Source organism: Musa acuminata, chromosome BXJ1-1, assembly GCF_036884655.1.
Source record: "Musa acuminata AAA Group cultivar baxijiao chromosome BXJ1-1, Cavendish_Baxijiao_AAA, whole genome shotgun sequence".
Lineage (NCBI taxonomy): Eukaryota > Viridiplantae > Streptophyta > Magnoliopsida > Zingiberales > Musaceae > Musa > Musa acuminata.
In genome coordinates, this window is record NC_088327.1 from 32423438 (window position 1) to 32440310 (window position 16873).

The following is a 16873-nucleotide window of genomic DNA, read 5'->3' on the forward strand; positions in this document are numbered from 1 at the left end:
TCCTTGAGGAACTGAGTAAACTCTGTACTTAAGTACTCACCTCCTCGATCTGATCGAAGGTAAGCTGTTCAGAAGGTAAGCTACGATTTCTAGGGCATATCCCTAGAATGAGATGGATAGGTCAGCGAAACTAATCATATACCATACTATATCTAATAGCGTACGATTTCTCCTTTCAGAGATACAATTGAGCTGAGGTGTATAAGGAGGTGTCCATTGGGATAATATCTCATGGTCCTTGAGGAACTGAGTAAACTCTGTATTTAAGTACTCACCTCCTCGATCTGATCGAAGAGTCTTGATACTCTTTCCAATCTAGTTCTCCACCTCATTCTTATACTCTTTGAATTCCTCAAAGGCCTCGGACTTGTACTTCATTAAGTACACATATCTATACCTTGAGAAATCATCAGTAAAGGTAATGAAGTAGGAGTAACTACCAATGGCATGAGTTGACATGGGTCCATATACATCACTATGTATGAGTTCCAATAACTAAGTGGCTCTCTCTCTAGTTCCACTAAATGGAGAGTTAGCCAGTTTCCCACGAAGGCAAGGCTCGCAAGTTGCATATGACATATAGTCGAATGGATCTAGATATCCATCATTTAACAACTTTTGAATCCTTCTTTCATGGATGTGACCTAGCCTACAATGCCACAAGTATGCACTGTTCATCTCATCTCGTTTCCTCTTGGACACATTTACATTCATGATATGTGGAGTAGTGTCTGGCATAAACAAACTCTTGGGCGCCCCCACGGGCGCCGCCGCCTCCGTGAGCGGTTCTACCGGCGGGGCAACTCCCGCAAGCGGTGCTGTCCTACCGGGCGGCAGCCCCTACGGGGGGGTTTTGCTTGCGGGAGTAGCGGCGATAGGCACCGCAGAACTGCGGCGCCTCACCCCGCCGGAGAAGCGGCCGTAGGTGCCTCTGCCCGCGGGCTGCCAGCTCCGTCGGACGCAAGACTACAGCAAGCAGGCCGTCGGCCGGCTGCTGCAGACGTAGCCCTTGTGCTGCCTGCCTGCGGCTACGCTACACGCACGCAGATCGAGGGTAGCAACTGTTACTACCCTTTCTCGCTTTTGCGTTAACGATTTTGACGTCAAAAGTTTCTTCAAAACACAACACACGCAGTTCAAAACCAATCTATCACACGAACAACCAAGCTCTAACACCACTGTTGGGAAATCTTGGGGGCAACATCACATGCGCAGCGGAAGAACAAGAAAACAAAATCCATGATTCTCAAAGAGATGTTCATCGTCGTGCGAAGATTGGTGCGCAAAATCCGCGAAACTGAAAAACTGCGTATAGAATAGATTATGTTACCTAGGGAGATTGTATATCCTAGTTTTCTTGCAGATCCTTAGGAGAGGGTGAAGGAGGTCAAGCGTCCTTCTCTCTAGCGGTAATCCAGACAGCAGGGCTACGACAACGCTCCTCAAAACTTCAGGCCTACTTTGAGGTGGGGAGGGGAAGGAGAATAGGAGAGGCAAGCAAAGGCTCTAGCCTATAAGGCTCTGAATCCCTCTTATTTATATAGGTCCCTTGTCAAACCCTAATGGATCCTCGCCTAGTGGATATTGGATCTGCATCCAATAACCCAAGCCTTTTAGACTAGTAGATCTCTATCCAATAATCTCTCATGGGCTCTTATTGGATCTCGTCCATAGGATCCAATAATTCAGGGGCTTATTGGATATCCAATAAAACAAGGGCTCCATCGGATATCTAATATCCGAACCTCTACTCATCGTAATGCCTACCATATGTGTGTGACCCTCTAGGCCCAATATCGAGCTAGCCATGAGTCATGCCTGTCAGAACTCCTTCTAACTCAGTGAATTATTATCTCTGTAATAATTCACTTGACTCATCGACTACGAACGTACTAGGCTACTACGCCGTAGTCCCCAGACGATACAGGGGAATTCAATCCATTGGACTTGTCTATCCTCAGTTACCATGTACCTATATTCCCTCATCCATCTAATATCCTAGAGACCGTGTATCGAGCATGGTGCAGTTAGACCCATATGGTTTCTACTCGAGTCTCGCTCTAATCGGATTCTCCTGGAGAACTCTTTCTCTCTCAACCCGAATGACCGTGGCCAGGGATTTGTCTGAGCAAGAACACATAGGATATTCCTCTCATGACGCCGAGAGTGGATGATCCTCTATCGACACTCAATAGCCCTCGTAAGGTCGACTATCACTTCCAATGACCAGTTGTACTAGATCTGGGACAGCCAAACCTATAAGTCTGGTATCAAAGAGTGGAGCACTCATACAGGACATCCTTGGTATCTCAAGTCTAAGGACCAGATACTCCACTAGGACTACGGAATCGCTGTTTGACAAAAAGGCATCATCAACCATCCAGCATTCCGAAAGCGGATCAATCAGTGAACTCATTCTCCAATGTGCACCTGTACTGTATCCCTAGTGTCTCTACACGAGCAGCTATGAGACCCGCTGCATCCATCATATGGACGGGTATATAGCACATCAGTCTATCCGGTTATAACAATGTCCCTCTCGAGTAACCTATGACCGGGATTATTTAGGATATGTGTTTAAAGGTAAATCGATCTCATTTTCGTGATCTCATCACGATCCGATTCCCATTGCACAAATCTAAGGACATCACAATATATATATATATATATATATATATATATATATATATATATATATATATATATATATATATATATATATATATATATGCAATAGTTATAAAGTGATATATGCCAAATTATAATAAGCAAAATGATTCTGTATTAAGTCACATGTGCCATCACTCACGTGATTGGCTTGCTAGGCGCCTATGACTAGCAATCTCCCACTTGACCTAAAGCCAATCACCTATGTGTCTGATCCCCATCAGACCCCTGTGACGCTAAAAGACAATCTGAGATAACGGCTTCTAGGACATATCCCCAGAATGAGATGGGTAGGTCAGCGAAACTCATCATGGACCGTACCATGTCTAATAGCGTACGATTTCTCCTTTCAGAGGCACCATTGAGCTGAGGTGTATAAGGAGGTGTCCATTGGGATAATATCCCATGGTCCTTGAGGAACTAAGTAAAATTTGTACTTAAGTACCCATCTCCTCGATCTGATCGAAGAGTTTTGATACTCTTTCCAGTCTCGTTCTCCACCTCATTCTTATACTCTTTGAATTTCTCAAAGGCCTCAGACTTATACTTCATTAATTACACATATCCATACCTTGAGAAATCATCAATAAAGGTAATAAAGTAGGAGTAACCACCGATGGCATAAGTTGACATGGGTCCACATATACATTACTATGTATGAGTTCCAACAGCTTAGTGGCTCTCTCTCTCCAGTTACACTAAATGGAGAGTTGGTCAGTTTTCCACGAAGGCAAGGCTCGCAAGTTGCATATGACACATAGTCGAATGGATCTAGATATCCATCATTTAGCAACTTTTGAATCCCTCTTTCATGGATGTGACCTAACCTACAATGCCATAGGTATGCACTGTTCATCTTATCTCGTTTCCTCTTGAACACATTTACATTCATGATATGTGGAGTAGTGTCTAACATAAATAAACCATTATGCAATGTTCTTTTCGTGATGATCTTATCATCTAATAATATCGAACAACCATTGTTCTTAAAAACTAATTTATATCCACTAACTGTCAAACACGAAATGGAGATAATGTTTTTGATAATAGAAGGAACAAAATAACATACATCTAATGTAATAAAAGCTCCACCAAGCAGATGTAGGGCGACCTCGCCAACAGCTACTACAGCAACTTTTGCTCCATTACCCATCTTGAGGTCTATCTCGCCTCTCTCTAGTCTCCTAGGCCTTGCCAGAACCTACAATGAATTGCATATATAATAAGCACTACCGGTATCTAATACCCATGTGTTATCATAAGAGTCTAACAAATGGAAACTGATCATGAATGTACCTAAAGCTTCATCAAGCTTTTGTTTCACCCTTTTTGTAAGGTACTCTTTGTAGTTCCTCTTCCAGTGCCCATCTTTACCACAGTGGAAGCACTGGCCTTTGTCCTTTGTTGGGTCTTTCTTAGCAACCTTTGCTTTACCTAGTCTGCCCTTGCCCTTTCCCTTCTTAAGGGACCTTTCTGCTTTTCTTTTCTTTCTGGTCTCACTAGTGTAGAGAACTGGCTTCTCTTTCTTAATAGTACTCTCTACCTCCCTCAACATATTGAGGAGCTCTTGGAGAGTCACCTCAAGCTTGTTTATATTAAAATTCATTATGAACTATGAAAAGGAATCTGGTAGGGACTAAAGCACGATGTCCATACACAAGTTATCCTCTAGGACCATTCCTAGACCTATGAGTTTCTCTATCCACTCAATCATCTTTAGGACATGGTTCTGAACCGGTGTCCCCTCAGTCATCCTAGCGCGGAAGAGGCTCTTAGATATCTCATATCGCTGAGTCCTTCCCTATTCCTCAAATAATTTACGGACAAGTAGGAGAATGGATCTGGCATCCATCTTTTCATATTGTCTCTGTAACTCAGGAGTCATAGAGCCCAACATATAGCACTGAGCAAGAGTGGAGTCATCAATGTACTTCACGTAGCGAGCGATCTCATCCTCGTTTGCCCCTTCTTCGGGCGTAGGCATCACTGTATTAAGGACGTACACGATTTTCTCCGCTGTGAGAACAATTCTCAAGTTACGGAGCCAATCCGTATAATTTGGACCAGTGAGGCGGTTGACATCAAGTATGCCTTGTAAGGGATTTGAAAGCGACATTTTCTGAAAATAAGGATGTAGCACAAATGAATAACATACAGATTTTGTAAGAAATAAACTATCAAGATATGGACTTCTATCTTAATATGCTCCCACTATTTTACTAACGAGTCACACGACACCCTCAGCACGTGAAACGAAAGTCTCCGGCAGACTTCTAGTGGGGATCAGGATCCAATCAGTGTCTTAGTGTAACCTCGAGGGACTCGACCAATCACACTAAGCCTAAAAGGTAGGCAACTCTTGCCGATCACAACTCCTTGTGATTCCCGTCCTGTTCGGCCTCCGAATCACCATGGCCTCGAGGGACTCGACCAACCATGATGCTCGGTTAAGTCAACACCTTCGTTACAAGATGAGTTTGATTTGATGATATACCCTCGAGGGACTCGACCAAGCATACCATGTCCTTATGTCACCGGTGACATCTCTATGTCATAAGCAAGATATCGAATCGTGATATAGGTGAGTCTCGAGGGACTCGACCAACTTAACCTACACCGGGAATCGGTTCCTACTTATAACGATGGAAGGCCATGTGGGTCAATCTAATTGCCTCATGTTTACAGACTTAATATTATCAAGAGAGATGTTTTTATGATTTGGTCTCCTAATATGACATGTCACACATATATATATTTAATATATATCTATATCGCATGTAAATATATATACATATCTAGTATGTGTATAAGCAATCACACTAGATGATCATAGACCACAACCTAATGTGATTAGGCCCGAGCCAGTAGGCCTAATCACTCACATCAAGATCTATGTGTGCAACGGTGCATCTCCATGCCCTGTGATCGTCCATCTTGTCCTCATCGGTTCCGTCGACATCTCGATGCATCTTCATGCATCACGATCGTCCGTCTTATGGGTCCTGCTATTGCATCCACACTCCTACTGCGCCTCCTCATGTGATTATAACTTAATAATAGGCACACAGGCCTAACAATAAACGAGAAATATAATGGAGGCTCGCAGACTCCAATAATAATAATCACAAATACATACATCACACGGTCCATGATCATCCGTCCACACATCATACATCACGTAGGACTACTAGATAATAATAAAAATAATAATCAACTAAACTTTTTAATTAATTAGTATTTTATGAAATCAGGGACATATAGGAAATTTCTTAATTCCTAGGGGTATTTTTATAATTTAGACAAAAGACAGAAACTGAAATTTCTAAAATTTCGAGGGGCAAACCTATCTTTTGCCCAGAAAACCCTAATGCCCCCATCCTCCCCTACTACTGCTGCTACCACCGCCTCCGCCACCCTACCGACGGCGAGCTGTGTGGTGGAGGGCGGGGTTGCTGCCCTCGCCTACAGGTGGCACGCCCACTGGCGACGCTGCCCCTGCAGCTGGGCGTCCCCACGAGCGTCGTCGCCTCGGCAGGCGGGCGCCCCTGTGGGTGCCGTCCTCTTCGCGGGCGGTTCTGCCTACTTTTGCATCAATGATTTTGACGTCAAAAGCTTCTCCAAAACACAACATATGCAGTTTAAAACCAATCTATCGCACGAACAACCTGGCTCTGATACCACTGTTGGGAAAATCTTTGGGGGTGACATCACATGCGCAGCGGAAGAACAAGAAAACAAAATCCCCGATTCCCAAAGAGATGTTCGTCGTCGTACAAAGATTGGTGCGCAAAATCCGCGAAATTGAAAAACTACGTATATAATATATTGTGTTACCTAGGGAGATCGTATATCCCTGTTTCCTTGCAGATCCTTAGGAGAGGGTGAAGGAGGTCAAGCGTCCTCCTCTCTAGCAGTGATCCACACAAAAGGGCTACGACGACTCTCCTCAAAACTCCAGGCCTGCTCTGAGGTGGAGAGGGGAAGGAGAATATGAGAGGCAAGCAAAGGCTCTAGCCTATGAGGCTCTGAATCCCTCCTATTTCTAGAGGTCCCCTGTCAAACCCTAATAGATCCTCGCCTAGTGGGTATTGGATCTGCATCCAATAACCCAAGCCTTTCAGATTAGTATATCTCTATCCAATAATCTCTCATGGGCTCTTATTAGATCTCGTCCATAGGATCCAATAATTCAGGGGCTTATTGGATATCCAATAAGACAAGGGCTCCGTCGGATATCTCATATCCGAATCTCTACTCATCACAATGCCTACCATATGTGTGTGACCCTCTAGGCCCAATATCGAACTGGCCGTGAGTAATGCTTGTCAGAACTCCTTCTAAGTCAGTGAATTATTATCTCTGTAATAATTTACTTGACTTATCAACTATAGACGTACTAGGCCACTACGCCGTAGTCCCTAGACGATACAGGGGAATCCAATCCATTGGACCTATCTGTCCTCAGTTATCGTGTACTTATAGTCCCTCATCTATCTAATATCCCAGAGACCGTATATCGAGCATGGTGTTGTCAGACCCATACGGTTTCTACTCGAGTCTCGCTCTAATCGGATTCTCCCGGAGAACTCTTTCTTGATTTGTTTGAGCAAGAATATATGAGATATTCCTCTCATGACACCAAGAGTGGATGATCCTCTATCGACACTCAATAGCCCTCGTAAGGTTGACTACCACTCCCAATGACCAATTGTACTAGATCTGGGACAGCCAAACCTATAAGTTTGGTATCAAAGAGTGGAGCACTCATACAGGACGTCCATGGTGTCTCAAGTCTAAGGACCAGATATACCATTAGGACTACGGAATCGCTGTATGACAATAAGGCATTATCAACCATCCAACATTCCGTAAGCGGATCAATTAGTGAACTCATTCTCCAATGAGCACCTATACTGTATCCCTCGTGTCCCTACACGAGCAACTATGAGACCCGCTGCATCCATTATATGGACGGGTATACAGCACATCAGTCTATCCGGTTATCACGATGTCCCTCTCGATTAACCTATGACTGGGTTTATTTAGGATATGTGTTTAAAGGTGAATTGATCTCATTTTCGTTATCTCATCACGATCCGATTTCCATTGCACAAATCCAATAACATCACAATATATATATATATATATATATATATGCAATAGTTATAAAGTGATATATGTCAAAATATAATAAGCAAAAAGATTCTGTATCAAGTCACACGTGCCATCACTCACGTGATTGGCTTGCTGGGCACCTATGACTAGCACTTTCGATATTTGGCACACTCTTGAAATCACACACGAAGGCACTAGTAGAGTAAAAGACTCTAAGATAAACCTTTTGATGCATGATTTTGAACTTTTTCGAATGAAGCCAAGCGAAACCATTGTTGACATGTACACCTATTTTACGAATGTCGTCAATGGTTTAAAAGCTCTTGGTAAATGCTTTTCTTATTTTGAACTCGTTAACAAGATTTTACAATCACTTTCTAAAAATTGGGATTTGAAAATAATGACAATATAAGAATAAAAGAACTTGAACCATTTTCCACTCAAAGAGCTAATTGGGTCTTTAATAACCTATGAAATGAGTTTTATGACATATGTGGTATAAAACGAACTTGAGAATAACCTTCCAAATAATAGGAAGGATTTCAGATTTAGAACAATCAAAGACCACTCGAGCATAAGCTCAAGTGATGGTGAACTTGAACTCCTCACTATAAAATTTAAAAAGTTCATGAAACAAAAATTAAAGAACAAAAAGAATGCAACTACTTGCTATGAATATAAGAAGAGGGAAGCACTTTAGGATGAATCGAGTTTTTCCGAAGACGAGGAGAAAATCAACAAAGGCAAGGTGGCAAACTACGCCTTAACGGCTTTCTACAATGAGGTAATCAACATCCCCTTAGTTTACTTTAAAATTACTTGATGTTCTTAATGAGTTATTTTTAATTTAGTTTTTTTAAAAATTATATAATTTTTTTTTTGAAAATTACATGTTTAATATTGAAAGTTTTAGGATCATGCTTATCTTTCTAGTAATTTTGAAAATTATAATGATAATTATATATTTTATGAAAATATAATAAAATGTAAATATGATGATTAATCCTATGTATGTTTTTAAGAGAAAAAAATGTGTATCTAAATTAATTATTTCTAAATATGATTAAAAAATACTTCATTTTTAATGAAATCATGCTTAATGGTTTAATAATGAAATAATGTAAGTATCATGCTTGACGATTTTATATTTAATTATGCATAATGATTTAAAGTAATTTTTGGGTAATTTATGGTTTATTGATCTTGATGACTTTCATGATGAGATTTGCTCTTTCGATGATGTATGGTTTTCATACGAAAAACATGAGCATGCTTATATGAAATCAATCACTTGAAATAAAACACAGAAAATATATTATCATTGGAATTAAAATGGTGAATCAAATCTCTTGTTTAAAGAAGCTTTATGTTTAATATGTTATACTTTTTTGGTCTCGATGAAATTTACTTTTCGATCCTAAACATGATGCATGGTTTTGACATAAGAACAAATATTTGGGCATGCTAATATAAAGTCAATCACACAATTGAAACTAAGGAAGTTTAGATATCTTTAAGAATCATTCAACATTATGTTCAACGAAACCATGCTTGATGTCTTAATGAAAATGTAATGATGATTTGAAAGCATGCTTAACAAGTTTATATTTTAAACTTATGCATGATAGTTTTTGCAATCTTTTGAAAGTTCTTTTTCGGTGTTAATGAATGATACATGGATTTGGCATAAAAGAAAAAAACATGCATGTATGAAATCAATCAATAAGTTGAAACAAAAAGAGGAAAGCATTTTTCTTGAAAACTTCTCAATCCCTACCTTATCGATTTTTCACTAAGAGATGATTAAAATTATTTATGCCATGTTGAATTTCTTGAAAGTAATGTTAAGATTTTGATGATTTTGACGATTTGAATTTGAATGAGTTTTATCAAAATTAAGATCTTGGTTTCTTAGAATTATTTGAGATTTTTTTCAAGATCTCTTCTTTGTACTCCTACGATTTTTTCTTGGTATTTTATTCAAAGAAGTGATAAACTATATGAATCATATCTTTTGTTATTCAAATGGTCTTATCTTTCATGACATGATTTATTTGTATTTATGACTTGTATACCTTATAATGATTGAAATATTTTATACCATTATGTTCTTCCCTTATTCTTTCTTGTTTACAATGATAAAAGGGGGAGAAGTTATGATTATGCATGGTAGGATGTACTTTGACAAATTAATACCATCATGATATGAAATATTTATGACTCGGAATGATGCTTGTAATACTTATAATTTTATTATGATGATGTATTTGATATATTGCATGTCATGTATGAGAATCATGATTAAAATTGCTTTGACTTGAATTCAATTTGAATTGAAGGTTTATCTCAATTATGGCATAATTTTAAAATTGATGGAATGGGAAAAGTTTTACACTATTATAACCACCCCTTCTTTTTGACATTGACAAAGGAAAACTTGCTAGCTTGCTCATCTCAAAAGAGAAACAAAGATTACTAACTTGTTTTGAAGAACCAAAAGTTGTTTTCTTGAACATCAAAAATACTGCTAGCTTACATTTTTTTAGAAATAATGTAAAAAATTTGCTAGCTTGAATGATATAAAACTTGCTATCTTGAATATTACCAAGACTTGCTAGCTTGCAAAAGAAGCAAAAGTACTATCTTGCCTATCTCAAGAAGATGCAAAACATGCTAAACTTGCACATCTAGCAAAATTTACAAACTTACAAAACTCAAAATAGTTGCTTACTTGCAATGATGATAAAACTTGATATTATGTTTATTATTCAATGATTTGAACTTGTATGTATAAACACTTCTCCTTTTTGTTGATGACAAAAGGGGAGAAGTATGATGTTATGCGTAAGTTTATGATAATATGTTGCTTGGATTTTTGAATCCAATAGTTCTATCAATATAGCATATTGATAGGGGGAGTTTGGTTAAACTCCAAGAGTTTGTTTAAACTCCATCATCAATTAGTTGTCATCATCAAAAAGGGGGAGATTATTGAATCTCGGATTTTGATGATGAAACCAATTGATAGTTTTTATGATTTGATATGCATTTTGAGTGATGCAGGAAGCTTCGATCAAAGAGAGACAATTGAAGTAGGAAGAATCATGTTGGGTCAGAGTAAAGATGTCAGAAGATTAGATCTCGGGCGGAGGATTGGTCGACGTATCAGTAGAAGGCTTCGGGCCGTGAATTCGAGTATCGGGCCAAGAAGAGTGGATATTACGCTAAGGATATCGGAGTTGCAAAGGTCAACTGGCTGATTGGGCAATAGGCCGCAAGAGAGGACGATGCGGCGAAAAATCGAACGAAGCGTTGATGAACCAATGATATATCGGACAACATGATTCAAGCTTTGTAATAATTATCTAGATCAAAGTTGGTTTTTATGTGTGCAGGATTAACTACGATAGCAAGGCATAAAGCAAAATGAAGTCCCGGAGTCAAGAACATGATTTTGTTGGGAGTTCGAGAGTTCGTCGGAAGTTCGGACGTTCGTTAGAAGTTTTACCAGAATTGACTAGGAAATCCTAGAGCTTGCCAAAGAAGCTCATCGAAACTCACTAAGAAGATCGTCGTGAAGTCCAGGAGCTTGCCGGGAGTCCGCCGAAACATTGCCGAGAGATCATTAGAAGTTCGTCGGAAGCTCGCGAGAAGAAACCTAGACTTACAGACTTATTTAGCTTAGTAAATATCTTAAATTTCATAGTTAGCACATAATTGGAGTTATGATTCAGAGGTAATCCTACTAACTTAATTAGGGGCCAATTGGGCCCTTAACAGGGCTAAATTGGGTCGGATTGAATAGCCCATTCAGCACGCCCAATCGACGGTGGCATTGCCTAGGAGACAGTGTCTCAGGTTGTTTGGGCGGTGGTACTGCCCAGACTAGGCGATAGTATCACCGACAGTAAATGTTGCCAGCAATGGTACCGCCCTTGTCAGACGATGGTACCGCCTAGTGTCAGATCACTAGTAGTAGTACTACCCAATAATGACAGTGGTACTGCTAGTACCCCGAAATCCATCGATGTGACACTTTGTCTCCAATTTTGAAGTCATTGGGGCCTACAAAAACCCCATCATTTTCTGTCTGAAAGGGAATAAAAAAGGGATAGACATAATCTTGAGTTATTGGGGTGTAAAAGTGTTAGAGTCTTCCTCCTCCGTTTCTAAGTTTTGTGATCATTCAAGAGAGGTATGAGACTTGTAAGGGTTCTCTCATAAGCCTGCAAAAGGATAATAGAGTTGTAAGAAGGAGGTTGGTCTTCGCCTATTGAAGAAAAACCGTTAGTGAATGCCGATGGCCTCGACGGAAGAGGAATCGGTAGAGTGGATGTAGGTCACAACGATCGAATCACTATAAATCGGTTTGCATTTCATTTGTGCAATTTACAACAAATCTCCTTAATTTTCTCTTTACACTTTTACGAAAACTTTCAAATTCAATTTCTTACAAAATGGATTAAAAATCATATTTTATCATACGAAGATTTTTCAAACCAACGTTTTTACCACTACACTAATTCACACCCCCTTCCTCCCTTTATTGCTGCTCTTGATCCTAACAGTTCTCTAGTTTACATTTTGAGTAAATTATATATTTTATCTCAATTTTACGTCAAATCAGATTTAGCAAAAACAGTGACATTCAAATCATAAATTTTGTTCTTTAAACAATAAAATCTTATAATTAGATGATTCTCCTGCAACCAAAACTGGTGCTGGGAATGGCCCTAAGGGGACCGGACTGCTTGGTGCCATGAGCCCAGACTTTACTACAAGTATTAATGAAGGCTGGAACTTGATGCGTTACCATAATCATTTAGATCAAGCTAATGATGCTTGACTCATCGAGGTATTGTGAAATTTCTTAAATTCACGATTAACAGATTCTTCTGCGAAAAATCTTGTTAGAAGTCGTGAGAAATTGTTTTTTTCCGTCTCGGAAAAGTAGACGAAGCAAGCCGTTGTCATCTACAAACCCAGTTGGAAAGAAGCTCGTAGGATATTGTGGCTTTTTACAAAGAAAGAGAAAATATATGTGATCACATTTAACTCCTTGAAGGCTGGGAACATTCACGGAGGATCATTGTGCTACTCGTTATATGATGAATCTGCAACTATTGCTTGTTATTTCCTAGAGGGTTGGTGGAATATAGCTTCCTTAGCTGCCCAAAACTGGCAAATGTTTTCTAAATAGTTTAACAACAATCTGCCAATTGCTAAATAATATTAATCCTCAATTGAAAGTTATACACTAACCATATGAATATAGACAAAAATAAAATTGCAAGCCCCAATTACCAACTGTCGTTCCCTCCTCTGTAATATATATATATATATATATATATATATATATATATATATATATATATATATATATATATATATATATATATATATATATATATATATATATATATATATATGTATATATATATATATATATACATATATATATATATGTATATATATATATGTATATATGTATATATATATATGTATATATACATATATATACATATATATATATGTATATATATATATATATATATGTATATATATATATATATATATATATATATATATATATATATATATATATATATATATATATTACAGAGGAGGGAACGACAGTTGGTAATTGGGGCTTGCAATTTTATTTTTGTCTATATTCATATGGTTAGTGTATATATATATATATATATATATATATATATATATATATAATGCCCTTGCCGTTCTCTCGAAAACCGTTTCAAAACTCGTCGTCTCCGATCCCTAGCAAACAAAACACCCTCTCTTTCTCTCATGGCGATCCGATTCCTGATGGCTGCCACGGCCAGCCCTCCCTTCGAACTCTCGAAGCCCTCGCTCTGCGCCGTATCCACGGTCTTCTCTCGGTTTCTGGGAGCGCGACAGAGGTCGGCGCCAATGATATGCGAATGTGCCAAGCTGGATCTCTCCAGCACCAAGTTCCCCTTCTTGGAACCGCCGCCACCCGTCCGCACTTCCCATTGTGTGGAATCTTTAGCAGATGGTGATCTTTCATCCTTTCTTGGTCCTACTTTTTTTTTTATCTTTCTGGCATTCTTCTCTTCGGTCTTTAGCTTTCTCGAAGTGAAGTTGATGTCCAGTTTTTGCTGATTCGGCGATGATAATGTGGTTGTTGTGATTGACCATGTTACCACTTGTCCTGGTGTTGATCTGCTGATGTTTCGCAGATTAACAGGAACTCGAGAGCATCTCACCATCGTAACATTTGCCATCTTTGAAGTAGTAGACTATTAAAAGCTGATGGTTTCTTTGATTGGTTTTGTCTATCGGCTTTGTTCCTCCTCCAAACCTAGCAGATGGTGTTATCTAATTCTTTCTCTACGATCTTTAGCTTTGTTGAAGCGATGATAGAGTCCGTTTGTTGGTTTTGTAAGGGCCTTTGTAAACTAACAGAAGTTAGGAGCAGTTATTTATCTTAGGATTAGCAATCTTTAACAAGTAAACAGTTAATGCTGATGGTTTGTCCACCAAGTTTGACTGAAATTAGTGAATAAGAAATCATCTATAATTTGAAAATTGCTTTCATGTTTAAATCTCTCTCTCTCTCTCTCTCTCTCGTATTGCCACTTTGAGTGATTCTGTCAAAAATGACAATTGATTTACCGTTTATCATGTTTCTGCCTTCACCGTGTGCATTAAAATAAAATGTGCTTTGTTGATCAAAGGATTTTTGAACACTGACTAAAAGCTGTCTGATGTACACACACAGATGCCAAAGTTGTTGTCCTATTCTACAAAAGTGATTGTCAAAAATGACAATTGATTTACCATTTGTCATGTTTCTGTGCACTAAAATAAAAATGTACTTTGTTGACCAAAGGATTTTTGAACACTGACTAAAAGCTGTCTGATATACACACACACATATGCCGAAGTTCTTGTCCTATTCTACGTTTTGTACTTGGAGTTAAATTGAGGCATGACAAAAAACAGTGCGAAGGTATTTTACTTTGACTGACTTTTGAAAAGTATTGAAAATCAAACTTAAGTTTTAATTAGGAGGGTTAGCTAAATGAAATATAGTTAATCATTTTTGTGTTTGTTATTTATATAGATAAGGTGTGTCGGTGACTTATTTATGGAATTTCTTAGGAATTCTTGAAACCTAATTGGAGGAAATCCTGTGTCCTTCCTAGGTACTTTTTGAAACTTGTGGAATTGCTTAGGAGCTATTTATTTAATCCTGTAGTTTTTTCTACAATAACCTGTTATCTTTCAGTTCCTTGGAAGTAAATCTGCACTGAAACTCTTCAGCACAAACCAATACATTAGATGTAGCACAAGGAAATGGTTGATGTTGTTTAATTTTTCTTTTCCTGAATAGATCTTGATATGTTTACACATTCCCATGCTTTTTAAGATCCAGTACATTTTTTGTGTCCAACATATGATAAAATCTTTTACTTTTTTGTGCTCGGCATTAGTTGCACTGTTCTATGGTTACATCCTTCTAATCAGCTCCACCTAGTGCCTAAGTCATAATGGCCATTCGCTTGATTGCTGAAACGCCCTATTATCGATCGCTTTATTCCTGAAAAACAAAGAAAACAAAATGTCTACCACAATCTGCCATCAAGTGTGTTTTCTCAGTAAGTTTTTTTTCAAATACTTTAAATATGCAAAAAAAAATTCACTCTATGATTTAAAGGATTGTAAAGAACTTAATCATCATCTTAAAGTTGTCCCTTCTATGTTAGTCGTTATTGATTTGCTTCTTGATGATGTACTAGAACAGGCATGATATATGGGTGTGTGTGTAGAAGGATGAATTTAGTAGAGCTTGTTATACATTAAGAGTCCAATTATCACTTTGTTATGTGAAAAAAAGACAATATAATGCACAAATCCCATTAATTTCAGAATTTGGGGAGGACTAATATATGTTGTCTTACCTTGCAAACAAAAAATATTATTTTTGGGACTCCAATAATGATCACTCAATATGGATCAATTTAATTCTCATTTTCCCCATGTTGTTCTTGTAATGTTTGCTCTCACACAGAATGATTTTTTTGCATTTGGTTCGAGAATGACTAATGCATGCGAGTTAAATCAGTGTGAGTTAATTTCTTAATAGCTGCGACTGATTGCACATGGCAATTCATGAAACAACATATTCTATTTGTCTTCTCTGGCCTTAGCATCCAGTGGTCTGTCAACAGAACTGATTGATCATCATGATAACCTCCTGACCTTGATTTGATTCTCTAGGTGGTCATGAGCGAGGGCATAGGAAAAGGATAGCAAATCACCATGGAAATTTCTACAATATTTTGTTGATCAGCGACGATCGCCATAATGAAGTGCTTGGTAATGAAGCACAGATGGTTCATAGCCTGTAACTTTCTTTTCCATTGGTAGATTGCATTAGTCCAAAATTCCCTATGAGCATTATCTAATTTGCAGTCACATATAATGAATGGTCGACATCTTGTGTGCAGTGGCGAAGGCCTTGCCAGAAATTTTTCCATCACTCACCACCAGCGATGCCAAAAAACTGTTCTGGAAGTCACAGGAGAACTGCTATGCAATCATCTTTGTCACGCATTCCAAAGTAATCCGTATCTCATACAAATTTCCAGATATAGTTTCTTATACGGATCGAAGTCTCAGATATTTACTAAATGATGAGTTTAGGGTGCAATTAGAAGTCGGTCGATTAACTTTCTGATGCACAGGAGCTTGCTGAGATCTACGTGCGGAGAATGATGTCATGGGGACTGCACGCGGCGATGGAGCCAGAACTTTTCATACGGGCCAAGTGAGTTGAAGGTACTGCAGTCATGCTAAATTTTGTTCCACACGTTGACGTTTCTGTTCTGGAATTTGTTTCGAACAGCCATGCATGAAGTTTCCACCAATTAAAAACAAAAACGAGAAAAAAAAAAAGTGACATTCGAGCCAAATGTCCCAATTATAAACAGAGTGTAAAAGCAACAAAGGCATGAGCATCGATACCCATTACCCGTATCAGCACATCAGTTTTCTGCTTCATTAAATTTCTGTGGTAAACAATAAACTCACAGCAAAAGAA

The 16873-nt window shown here is 38.4% G+C and overlaps 1 long non-coding RNA gene across 1 annotated transcript; it reads left to right on the forward strand.

Annotated features, from left to right (window-relative positions):
- Positions 1-16049: 16049 nt before the first annotated feature.
- On the forward strand, positions 16050-16648 carry LOC135587580 (uncharacterized). The gene is made up of 3 exons (XR_010475916.1): positions 16050-16149; positions 16281-16393; positions 16518-16648. It is a non-coding gene; the product is annotated as an uncharacterized LOC135587580 (long non-coding RNA).
- The last annotated feature ends 225 nt before the right edge of the window (positions 16649-16873 follow it).